The sequence below is a fragment of the Erinaceus europaeus genome, chromosome 20, assembly GCF_950295315.1.
Source record: "Erinaceus europaeus chromosome 20, mEriEur2.1, whole genome shotgun sequence".
Classification (NCBI taxonomy): Eukaryota; Metazoa; Chordata; class Mammalia; order Eulipotyphla; family Erinaceidae; genus Erinaceus; species Erinaceus europaeus.
The window spans coordinates 47,301,954-47,314,749 of record NC_080181.1 but is presented as its reverse complement, the minus strand read 5'-3'; the positions used below and the strand labels follow the sequence as shown (position 1 = coordinate 47,314,749).

The 12,796-nt window shown below is 47.6% G+C and overlaps 1 protein-coding gene across 3 annotated transcripts in view; it reads right to left on the bottom strand.

Annotated features, from left to right (window-relative positions):
* Positions 1 to 12,796, bottom strand: part of IGF1R (insulin like growth factor 1 receptor) — a 289,574-nt gene that overhangs the window by 52,143 nt on the left and 224,635 nt on the right. The window lies entirely within an intron of this gene.

Below are 12,796 nucleotides of genomic sequence, written 5' to 3'. Positions count from 1 at the left end.
CTGGGTGTGTGAGTCTGAGCTGCAGGGCTACTGTTTACCTTCCACAGCTACTCCCTCCATGACCCGGAGCCTCCTGCTTTTCTCACCTAATAAATGGGGGGAGGTAGGGAAGGGACTGCCACCTGAGGAGACCTAGAATATGGAATACACGAAAGTCCTAGAGTGTCCTGTGCCCCAAAGGCATAACTTTTATTTATAAATTGATGTATTTTAAAATAAAATTTATTTTTAATGAGGGAGAGACAGAAACCAGAGCACTGCTCTGCTCTGGCTTATGGTGGTGCTGGGGATTGAACCTGGGACCTCAAAGCCTAAAGCATGAAAGTTACTGTACAACCATTATGCTGTGTCCCCAGTCAACTTTAAAAAAATATATTTATATTTTCCCTTTTGTTGCCTTTGTTGTTTTATTGTTGTAGTTATTAATGTTGTTGTTATTGATGCTGTCATTGTTGGATAGGACAGAGAGAAATGGAGAGAGGAGGGGGAGACAGAGGGGGAGAAAAAGACAGACACCTGCAGACCTGCTTCACCTCCTGTAAAGTGACTGTCCTGCAGGTGGGGAGTGGGGCGCTCGAACCGGGATCCTTACACTGGTCCTTGCACTTCTTGCCATGTGCCACAGTCAACTTTTTAAGATTTATTAGAGAGGAGATAGATAGATGATAGACAGCCAGACAGACAGACAGACAGACAGATATGGCATGTGCAGTCATAGCATCACTCTGGCACATACAGTGATGGGAATTGAACTCAGAACCACATACAGGCCAAGTTCCAAACTGTACTTTCTAGGCCACTTCCCAGCCCACTGACAGCCATTACTCTGAAAGTCACTGTGCTCTGTTCGTTTGCACTTTGAAAGTGTCCTGACTTAAAGAACCCCACTGTGAGTAGAAAGGCTCACTCCTCTTAACAATGTTTCAGTTCCTGGCAGCGCATGTGCCAGAGTGATGCTCTGGTTCCCTCTTCTCTCTCCTGTCTCTTTCACTAATAAACCCATACAAGTCTTCTTTTATTTTAATGTATTTATTTATAAAATGGAAACACTGACAAGACCATAGGATAAGAGCTGTGTATCCCATCCCCTCCCGATAGCTTTCCTATTCTTTAACCCCGTGGGGGTATATGGACCCAGGGTCATTATGGGATGCAGAAGGTGGAAGGTCTGGCTTCTGTAATTGCTTCCCCACTGAAAATAGGGATCCATACTCCCAGTCTGTCTCTCTCTTTCCCTAGTGGGGCAGGGCTCAGAGGAAGCAGAGCTCCAGGACATTTTGATGGGGTCGTCTGCCCAGGGAAGTCCAGTTGGCATCATAGTAGCATCTGGAACCTGGTGGCTGAAAAAGAGTTAACATATAAAGCCAAACACATTGCTGACTAATCATGAACCTAAAGGGTGGACTATTGCAGATGAAGATTTGGGGGGGGGGGTCTCCGTTTTAATGGCTTCAGGGAAGTCGATATCTGCATGTGGCAGCGTGAGCATTGAATTTATCCCAAGTAAAAGGCTCTCTGAAGGCATTTCTCCAGCCTAACCTATTAGATCACTGAGGCACCCTCGAGCCTGCTGGTTATTCTCAAATAAAAGGAGATGAGCAGATGGGTGGAATCTCTGTACCCAGAGGACCAATAAGACATTGAAAGCGTCACCTCTGAGTCCCTTGCTGCTAAAATCAAGTTAAAGTGGCATCTAAGAGCAAGAAAACCACAATTTGTGTCCCAGTAGACGAGCTGACACTTCCACAAGGATGCTGTGATGATCACACTCTATGAGACCCCTTGCCTCCTGAGCAAATACAGCACAAATCAAAAGATGAAGCCTGCTTGCCCTTACACACCTCCTACTTTTCCCTTGAGCTGGAAACCAACACTCAGTTATGTAAATATGTGTACCACTGACTCTACCAGGCATTATTTTGTGACATGTCCCCTCTTGCTTGCTCTACAAAAAAAATCCATACCGGAAATACCACAAGTCACAGATAAGAACCCAGCTTACGTGCCCATAAAGACCCCTTAACAATATTGCATGTGGACCCTCCCAGATCTCTTTCTAAGCATGTGCATGCACATGGCAATATCTAGAGAAAAGGTTCAGCTCCAGCTCCCGGCTCCCCACCTGCAGGGGAGTCACTTCACAGGCGGTGAAGCAGGTCTGCAGGTGTCTGTCTCTCTCTCCCCCTGTCTTCCCCTCCTCTCTCCATGTCTCTCTGTCCTATCCAACAACGAGGACATCAATAACAACAATAATAATAACTACAGCAACAATAAAGAACAACAAGGGCAACAAAAGGGAAAATAAATATTAAAACATAAAAAAACATAAAAAAGAAAAAAGGTTCAAGCCACTCTGAAAGCATTTTTGGCACAATATTGAATCCCACAGTCTTTTAGCAGAGTCATTACACCTCTTAGAACATCATAAATTGTAACCAGTCTCTTACTAGCAGACATTTCACGTATTTCCAATAATTTATTATTACAATCAGCATGACCATCTTCCTGAACCTCCTTAATTATTTCATTCAGATCAGAACTTGTTGGGTCAAACTGTTCTCTGGGACATCTTTACCAACTGACACATCCACTTGCTGTGAGCAAGTTTGTTTTTTTTTCCCCACTGTAAACGAGTGAATTTAAAAACATCGGAGGACTTGGGGCATTGAAATGAACACTGTCACCTCTGAAGAAAAATTCTCATGTTACTCTAATCTTCAATTCATTTTCTCCTTTCGATTAATTCTTCAGCAGAGAGGACAGAACACAACCCTAGTACATGTGAGGCCAGAGATCAAACCCAGGACCTCACGCCTGAGAACCCAAGACTATATACTAAGCAATTTCCAGAGCTGTTTTCTCTCCCCTAAAGGCTGCTTTTATTTTCTTCGGCTAGAGACAGCCAAAAATTGAGAGGCATGGGGGGGGGGGGGAGACAGAGAGACACTTGCAGACCTGCTTCACCACTCCTGAAGTTTTCCCTCTGCAGGTGGAGAGTGGAGGCTTTGAACCGGGTCCTTGTGCATTGTAACGTGTGCTCAACGTGTACCACCCAGCCCCAATTTCTTTATTTTGAATTCTGACTTTCAACTGGGCGTTTTGTCATCCAGTCAGATGACATCCCCCAGTCTCTCTTGGAACTAGAAGAGAGGTAAGAGTTAACTGTGAGATAAAAAGCAAATTTGAGGGGTGGGAGGAACCTTCTAGAAGAATGCTTCAAAGCAAGAAAATTAAGAGCCTCAAAGCAAGAAAAGGGAAAACACAGGGTGAAACTCAGACTAGCTGTGGTCTGCTGCAGCAGAGTCAAGAGCTCTATGTACAGAGGGGAGAGAGGAGGGACAGAGAAGGTATTGGGGAGCCAGTGCATGCTGCTGGAGGGGGACTGAATCTGGTGGTGGGTGTGGTGCACAGACACTTAATACCCAGAACAGCTGGCTTATAAGTCACTATTTCCTCTGGTGAAGTGATATTTGAAATATGCTACATCTTTTTTTTTTTTTCATTGCCATCAGGGTTATGGGGCTCGGTGTTGACACTAAGAAGCCACTGTTCCTGGTGGTCATTTTTTTCTTTTTAAGTTTTATTTATATAACAGCTAGAAATTGAGAGGGGTGGTGGTGGGCGGTAACAGCGGTAAGTGCACATAGTGCGAAGTGCAAGGACTGGCACAAGGATCCCAGTTAGAACCCCTGGCTCCCCACCTACGGGGGGGGGGGGTCACTTCACAAGTGGTGAATCAGGTCTACAGGTGTCTATCTTTCTCTCTCTCTGTCTTCCCCTCCTCTCTCGATTTCTCTGTCCTATCCAACAACAATAAACAACAACAAGGGCAACAAAGGGGCAAAAAAAATAGCCTCCAGGAGCAGTGGGTGTGTAGTGCAAGCACTGAGCTCCAGCAATAATCCTGGAAAGGAAAGAAGAAACTGAGAGGGGAGGGGTGATAGAGAAGAAAAGAGACACCTGCTGACCTGCTACACTACTCATGAAACATCACCCCATAGGTGGGGAGTGTGGGCTTGAACCCAGATCCTTGTCCCCATATGGTAAAGTGTGGGCTCAACCAGGTATGCCACTGCCTGGCCCCCATGATACATCCTATGCAATTGTGTATCTTTGTTAAATGTGCAGTAATTAACAAGATCACTAAAAATAAAATCACACAAGCATGAAGAGATAAATCAAATGAAAAACAAAGGTGACGCTGCAAAGTAATCAGTTGCTATTGATTTTAGTGTGCTTCGGCGTGCTCTGAGAGGTCCAGATTATTATGTCTGTTTTCTCTAATTAGATTTACGTATCCAGTCACACATATTAAACTGCTTTACCCCAGGAGCTAGAGGACAGCTCACGGGGTAGAGTGCAGACCTTGCCACTGAGCGTGAGGACCCAAGTTCAAGCCCCCACTCATCATGTGGAAGCACAGGGGAAGCTTCCCAAGTGGTGGAGCTGTTCTGTCTCTTCTTTTTAAAACATATATATATATATATATATATATTTAAAAATGATTTTTTAATGATCTATCTTTGGATATAATCAGCCAGAAATAAGAGAGGGAGAGAGAAGTAGAAAGACACCTACTACACTGCTTCACCACTCTTAAAGCTTTCCCACTGCAGGTGGACACTAAGGGCATGAACCCAGGTCTTTGTGCATTGTGATGTGTGCTCAACCAGGCACACCACCACCCAGTTCCATTTTATCTTTTCTTTCTTTTCTCCCTCTATGTCTCTCACTATCTTTTATTTATTTATTATTTATTCCCTTTTGTCGCCCTTGTTTTATTGTTGTAGTTATGATTGATGTCCTTGTTGTTGGATAGGACAGAGAGAAATGGAGAGAGGAGGGGAAGACAGAGAGGGAGAGAGAAAGACACCTGCAGACCTGCTTCACCGCCTGTCAAGCGACTCCCCTGCAGGTGGGGAGCCGGGAGCTTGAACCGGGATCCTTACCCCGATCCTTTGCGCCACCTGCGCTTAACCCGCTGCGCTACCGCCAGACTCCTGTCTCTCACTACCTTAAAAAGAGAGAAAGAGAGAGAGAAAAAAGTCTGTCAGGAGCAGTGGCGTCTTGACGGCACAGAGTCCTAGAGACAACCCTGGTGGCAAGAAAGAAAAAAAAAAAAAAAAGCAGAGAGGTGACACAATGGATGGAGTGTTAAGTATGAGATCTGAGACCTGGAGTTCAGTCTGTAACATTATGTGCAACAGAGGGATGCTCTGGTTCCCTTCTTCTCTCCTTCCCCTGTCTCTTTCATTAGTAAATAGTTCTCTAAAAATTAAAAGAGAAGAAAAGACTGTGTTCAACTGTGGCAGCCACTAAATCTTATGATCAGACACCTGTCACTAACTGGGATCAACAACTGCTTGCAACTCCCCTTTTCTTCATTTAGAAGGAAGGAGGGGGGAAGAAGGGAGTGAGGGAAAGGAAAAGAAAAGAAGAATATCCCTGTGAACTTGACTGGAATTAGTTAAACCTAAATGCAAATCTTGAACATGTCCAGGACGAGAAAGACATAAAGACATAAATGAAACCTAACACAGTATCATAGATGCTGTTTGCATTCCACTCTCCCACCCAAGAAGTCATCTACTGAGATTCTCCAAAGTCCAGTTCTTACCACAGGCAGCACAAAGCTGGTGTGTGTGTGTGTGTGTGTGTGTGTGTGTGTGTGTGTGTGTGTGTTTCTGTTTCCCAGCTACTTGGGAAGACATTCCAGTAAAGCTTAGGTAAAAGCCACGATCTTCATAAACAGAATCATCCCTCCCAAAGGGACCACAAATCAGTGTGTTCCTACATGTTAATGACACAAGTCAAAAGGGCGGGAAGGGAGGTCCAAGGCAGAGATGACAAGCATCATAGGCAAGAGGACACCCCCGGCTGGTGTCCTTAGCCACCGTTTTCTCTGAGAGAGAAGATTCTAGAAGGTAGGCTGGCAAACACAGGCAAGTCCAGGATTACAGCCTTCTGGAGCCAACCCCAGAAGCCTGCTGTAAATTTTGTCTCATCTCAATGTATATAAATATTATTAGTGTTCAGGACTATTAAGGGATTTCTTGAAAAGCCCAGGGCAGTGCGCCTCGCCAGCAGATGGATGGTTACTCCACACCGATGCCAAGATGGAAAATTTAGTGCAGTTACCAAATTTCCCACAGCAGAGCCATGGCGGGTAGGTAGGGAGCCTCTTCCCTGGCTTCCAAGAAGAACACACCTAGGTGGTTCAAAGCATTTGAAAACGGCAGAGTAAGATGTCACAAACTCAAACTTTCATAAATATGGGGGCAGGGGAGTAGACTTGAGTGTGCCCAAGAAAGTTCTATCATTGTTGGAATTCCTACAGTGACCAAGGATCAAAACAAAAGCCTGTTGAAATCATGGGGAGAGGTAATGGCACATCTCACGCCACCACAAAACGGTTGGTTCCAGTTCTCAGACATATAATCAAGGGCCGCGAGATAGCTCACTTGGATAGTGCGCTGCTTTGTCTTATAAGCAGCCCAGATCTGAGCACAGCCCACGTCGCATTGAAGGAAGTTTTGGTGCAGTAATCTCATTCATTCTCAATCTCTCTCTGTCTCTCTCTCTCTCTCCCCAGAGACCTTCTATTTCTTAAACTCTTCCTAGGATTGCATTTTTTTCTTCAAACATTTGTTTTGGTTCTTGTCAGTAAGCTCTTAAACAATCTTGACCTTGGAAGAACCGTGTTTTAAAAACATATAATAAAGTGCTCTGCTGGGAGGCAGGAAGGAGGGGCAGAGAATCCGGACTCATAGCGAGGAACCGAAAATGAAACTGAGGCCTCGGAGCCAGGAGAGCTCAAAAACCACATTCTTAGCCCAGATCACTCCTGAAGGGGAAAACTCACGCGCAGCTTCTCAGAGAAGCGCCCTTTCCCCCACACTTCTGCACGGGAAAGGCAGAGTCTTGTAGGAGGCCGTACCACTATTTCTGGGGTGCTCTAAGTGGCTCCAGATACACAGAAGGCCACCCTTCCTGGTGGGCACATGTCATGTATGAATGCCAACAGCTGCTCAAGATCCACATGGGCACCTCCCCCCTCCAGGGGACACAAGCTCCAAACATGTGACACGCTTTCCTTGCCTGGTCGGGAGAAGAGAGTTGACTTCATCTTTGCAGTGTAGTTGGAAGGTGGAGCCACATGGAATCAACTGAGTGCCAGAGCACTGGGCCAAGGTGGATGAGGGGACTATAACACATGGGGCTTAGGGCCTGCACACAACAATACAAGGCAGCCCCCCACCACACCCCCACCCTAAGGATGAGCTGGAGGGTGTGACACCCAGAGGGCCAGAGAGGAGGAAGAGGACCAAGACTGTCCAGTAGGAGCTAGCAGGTGTGTGCGGAGGGGTTCTGGCAGGGCAGATGGGGGCAAGTTGTAAGGCCAGGAGTCAGTGTGACCACAGGAAGCAGAGATGGGGGACCACAGGCTGGGAGGCAGATGGCAAGAACCAGGTAGCAAGAAACTAGAAGGATCTGTTAACATGTGAAGAGTAAGACCACCTTGGAGGGAGTGGGCAGAGGAGAGGAGAGAGGCCATTCAGTACTGCTTCACCCACAGAATAAAGGGAGGCTGGGCACCATAGGGCAGCCAGCTGGGCAGATCCAAGATGTGTCTGAGGGATCTGGAAGAGCATGTGGAAAGTGTGGCAAACTGTTCTTTGCTAGAAGGGTCTCGAAGGATCTGTCTGGGATGTGCTGTTCTGAGCACATGTCCACATGGAGATGTGCAGCATGTGGTTGCATGGATTCAAAGGGCTGAGCTGGCAGTGTCACTGGGTGTGGCCCAGCAGACAGATGGAGAGGACACTGCCCACAGGAGGCATGAGAAGTGGAGACAGAACCATGAGGCTGTCACCAGCCACAGGCTCAGTGGTCCCCTTCCTTTAAAAGAAACCCACCCAAGTAGATTTCTGTATACTCCATCTGTGAACTAATTTTTTTTTATTTTCTAAAGATTTCTTTTTTTAATTTTTTAAAAATTTATTTTCCCTTTTGTTGCCCTTGTTGTTTTTAATTGTTGTTGTAGTTACGATTATTGTTGTTGATGTCATTATTAAGACAGAGAGAAATGGAGAGAGGAGGGGAAGACAGAGAGGAGGAGAGAAGGAGAGACACCTGCAGACCTGCTTCACCACTTATGAAGTGACTCCCCTGCAGGTGGGGGGCCAGGGGCTCGAACCAGGATCCTTACGCAGGTCCTTGCGTTTCCCTCCACGTGCGCTTAACCCACTGCGCTACTGCCTGACTCCCTAAAGATTTATTTCGTAGGAGATAGTGTTTCACATGATGGAGAGAGAAAGAAGTCAGGGCACTATTTTGGTACCAGGATCAGGCTGGCCCAGGAGCAGCAAGACTACATATACACAAGGTCACAAGGTCATGGCTCTGTGAAACACCACCACCACCACCTGGGTTTACTGTTCTGAATGGTGGTGCTGGCCTCTCTCTAAATGCATCACAGCTTACACGGCTCTTACGTGGCCCCTTTGCGTGCTCTGAAGTCGCCGCTAACACTGACACTGCCTGAAGGCTCAGCACTCAGCTGGACCTCAGACACCCACAGGATCGTCCACGCCCAGGGTTGCCGGCTCTTGAGTCTCTCGTATGGCCAGTAACTGACCTAACCCCTCCTGAACCCCAAGACCAGCCCGAGGCTCTTAGGCCTTCTGCTCCCCCGTGCCACTGCCATCACTGCGACAAAGACGGCACTTCTCGGGAGTCAGGCGGTAGCACAGCGGGTTAAGTGCACCTGGTGCAAAGCGCAAGAACCGGCAAAAGGATCCTGGTTCGAGCCCCCGGCTCCCCACCTGCAGGGGAGTCACTTCACAGGTGGTAAAGCAGGTCTGCAGGTGTCTTTCTCTCCCCTTCTCTGTCTTCCCCTCCTCTCTCTATTTCTCTCTGTCTTATCCAAGGACGACAATAACTACAACAATAAAAACCAAGGGCAACAAAAGGGAAAATAAATAAATGTAAAAAAAATTAAAAAAAAAAAAGACGGCACTTGTCACCATGTCCACGGCGGGCGCGGTGCTCTCCACGTGCCTGTCTACACTTCCTGAGTCACTACTGGAGCTTCATCTGCCTCCCACGGCCACACGGGGTCACTGTGATTGTCCTCATGGCTAGATGATCAGTGGGAGGCACCGAGACTTAACCTCTGTCCAGATCTACTACAGATCCAGTTAAGCTGTGTACCTGGACTTCAACCCCAGAGCCACCTGTCTGCCCAGGCCTCTCCATCTGGCCTCTGTGCCCAGTGGAACACCCACTACAGTCTGCTGTGAGGTTACCAAGAAGAGAAGTCAGCATTCTTTGCAGGCCACTTTGCCTTGGCAAGATTTTTTTTTTTCCTTATACTTGACAGAGAGAAGTTGAGAGGGAGAGGTAGAGACAGAGACAGACCTGCAAGAGGAATTATTACTGCACTGCTCACGAAGCTTCCTCCCTTCAGGTGGGGGGGCTGGTGAGCTTGAACCTGGGTCCTGAGTCCTTGCACCCTGTAACATGTGTGCTCAATTGAGTGAGTTGTTGCCTGACCCCTGTAACTTTTCTTTTTAAGCACGAGTCCATCTAGAAAAAGAACAGCACAAGCCCTGGCACCTTGTCATCCTCACTGAGGTACACAGCTAAAAGCAGAGGACCATCTTGAAAAGGGGGGTGACCAGGTGATACTCGGACACTCTCATGTGCCCAACAAGTCGTACTAACTTAGGAGTTACAGCAGATTGAACTCTTTTTCAACTTTTTTTTCTCCTTTTTGCGGGAGGGGGGGGGTTCCATCTTTTTCAGATATGTAGAGGGAACGAGGGAAAGATAGTACAGCACCGAAGCTCCCTCCGTAACAAAGGAGGTACACCACCCAGGTGATCTATTTTGTTCAACCCCAAGCACTGTTTCCTCAGCACAGATCTCCTTGGCTTTGTCCATTTTTTTTTTCTCTTTTCTTTTCCTGGCGCGAGGGTTGCAGTGCTGAAGCCATGGCTCCTGCTTTTCCATGGAAAACCTCCACATGTGCAACTCTGGGTAAACAGCTGGGCTTGGGGGAAGGGTGACCCACAGAACTGGCTTCACCCAAACAAGGCCCAGGGAAGAGATCAGACAGCCAGAGTCCATTCTCTCTGCCAATTCGTACGTCTAAGTCGGAATGGAAACTTGGTCACAGGGGAGAAGGAGGTTGAATCCTCTCCTCCTGCACCTGCCCCTTGGTTGGCCAGAGAGACATATCTAACCAAAGCTCACGGAAAGAGACAAGCTGCAAGGAGAGGAGAGCTCGCCATCTTGTCCACCAGGTGGGCCACCAGTATGGGGACGCATTCCATGAACGAGTGATCGAGAGGAGGGGTTATCTCATGTTGACAACACTCCTTCCACTCTCTAAGCCCCCAGGCTTTGATACACAGAAACAGGAAGAAAAAAAAAAAGGTAAGCAAGAAACCAGTAGGATTATTAGACCATACACGGGGCTGTGATCAGAAACAAACACCAGACACTGATTAGTAAGAGGAAAGAGAGCGGCCGTCACGCAGAGGGGCATGAACAGCAAAGGCAAGGGAGGAAGCAGCGGGAATCCCGCCCTGGCCCAGCTCAGGGCTGTGGCTGCAGTGGCTCCTGTCACTGACAGCTCCTCTTCCTCCCTTCAGATGTTCAGCGAAAGTGTCAGTGAGGTAGAATTCACCTGCTTACCACGTGTGAACGGCCGGCTGCTAGAACATCAAACATCACCCAGGAAGAGGAGCCATGTGTCTCATCAGCCCCCCTACAGCCCTAGGGGGCATTAATCTCCCCCCACCACCTTTCTAAATTTGCTTTTTTGGACCATCTCACATCAACTGGCTACTTTCACAGAGAGGTCTCCACAGATGGATGGCGGGGGGTAGAAGGGAGAGGAGGAAAGTCAGGTGTTAGCCAGGGGTGCAGGAGATCAGACTTCCTTTATTTTTAACGATTCTTTGCCTATTTACTAATGAGAGACCGAGGACAAGAGTGAGAGAGGACTGGATCATCACTCTAGCAGTGGTGGCGCCAGGGACTGTGCTGGGGACCTTCCACTTGCCAGTCTTATGCTGGATTGCTGAGTCTCCTTCCTAGTTACAGACGCCTTAACAAAAAATTATTATTGTTATAGATTTTTATTATTATTATTTTGCCACCAGGGTTACAGCTGGGGTTCAGTGCCTACATGATGCCTCCACTGCTCTCAGTGGTGTCTCTCCCTCTCTCTCTCTCTCTGTCTCTCCCTGTTTTCTGACAGATAAATGAGAGGGAATGGGAGGAGAGACGCCTGAGCATGGCTCTGCTTTACCACTCATAAAGCTCCTTCTTCCCATGACCTCCCCCCACCAGATGGGGAGCAGGGGCTTGAACCTAGATTCTTGTGCATGGTAAGGTGTGTTCTACCAGGCATGCCTCTGCTCAGCCCTTATTGATCTTTATGAGGGAGAGGGAGAGGGAGGCCTCCGCACACCGTTCAGCTCTGACAAATGTAGGCACTAGTGACACAGCCCGGCTTGTCAGGCATACAAGTCCTATGTGCTACTGCTCAGTTATCTCCCAATACTTTCTTTTTATTTCACTATGGACTTATTACTGTTGTTATTACTTTTTTTTTATGAGAGGAAAGAAAGACCAGAGCACCACTCACTCTGGCAAATGTTGGTGCTGGGGGTTGAACCTGTGGTCTTTTCACACAGGTCCTGCACACTCTCCACTGGGCCATCTCCCCAGCCTCCCTCTTTTTATTTCTTTTCTTTGATAGGATAGAGAGAAATGGAGAAGGGTGGGGAAGTTAGAGAGAAAGAGAGAGACACCTGCAGCCCTGCTTAACCGATTATGAAGTGTCTACCTTTGCAAGTGTGGACCAGGGGCTTGAACCTGGGTCCTTGTGCATGGTAATGTGTGAGCTCAACTTGGTGTGCCACCACCTGGCCCCTTTCCTCTTTCAATTTTTATAAACCAGTAAATTCACACACACAGGCACATGCACACGCACATGATTATCCCAATGTACTTTTAAAGTATTCCATACTCAAAACCTGCATGCAGACTTGGGCAAGTCAGGTAAGTTTTAATGCTGGGGTTAAGGCTAGGGGGAGTTAAGGCAAGAATTTGTTGTTGCTTTGAGTGTCTAAAAAGACAAGTGAATTTGTGGCAGAAGGGGCAATTCTTTGGGAACCCTCCAGCCCCACACTAACACCAATTACTCATCACCACTGTGACAGAGGCTTAAATGGGCAGGGTGAAAAAAAAGAGGGGAAAAAAAGTCCGTTCACACACTTCAAAATCACTGCCAGTCCATTTTAAATTGCCAACTGTCTGTATATCCCTTATAAGTTTATAGCACTCACCCCGTCCCTCCATGACTAAGGGGAGTGGAATTGAGAGAGTGGGCTATATTTATCACCGGGTCTCCGTTACTGTCCACACATCACATGAGGCCCTGCGGGCTTCCTGACTTCCTAACAAGGCCGGCCTGTGTCCTGTGTCCAGAGGGCCACAACCACGGGGGCTGTTTTTCTCAAGTGGAGGCCAAGCCCCCAGGGAGAGGCCTTGGGCTTTGTGACGGTTTGGGCTGCATCACTCAAGGCTGGTTGGTGTCGGGGTTCTAGGGTACAACAGTTCATGTCTCCCAGCTGTTGAGCGAAGTCCATGGGAGCCCCGCCTTCAGCAGGTGCATTCATCATGTGCCTTTCTACACACACCCCCAAACTCTCAGTGTGAGAGGCACAGTCCAGGCAAATGCCCCTCCCTTTCATCTGGAATTTAATCACTTTTAGAGAAG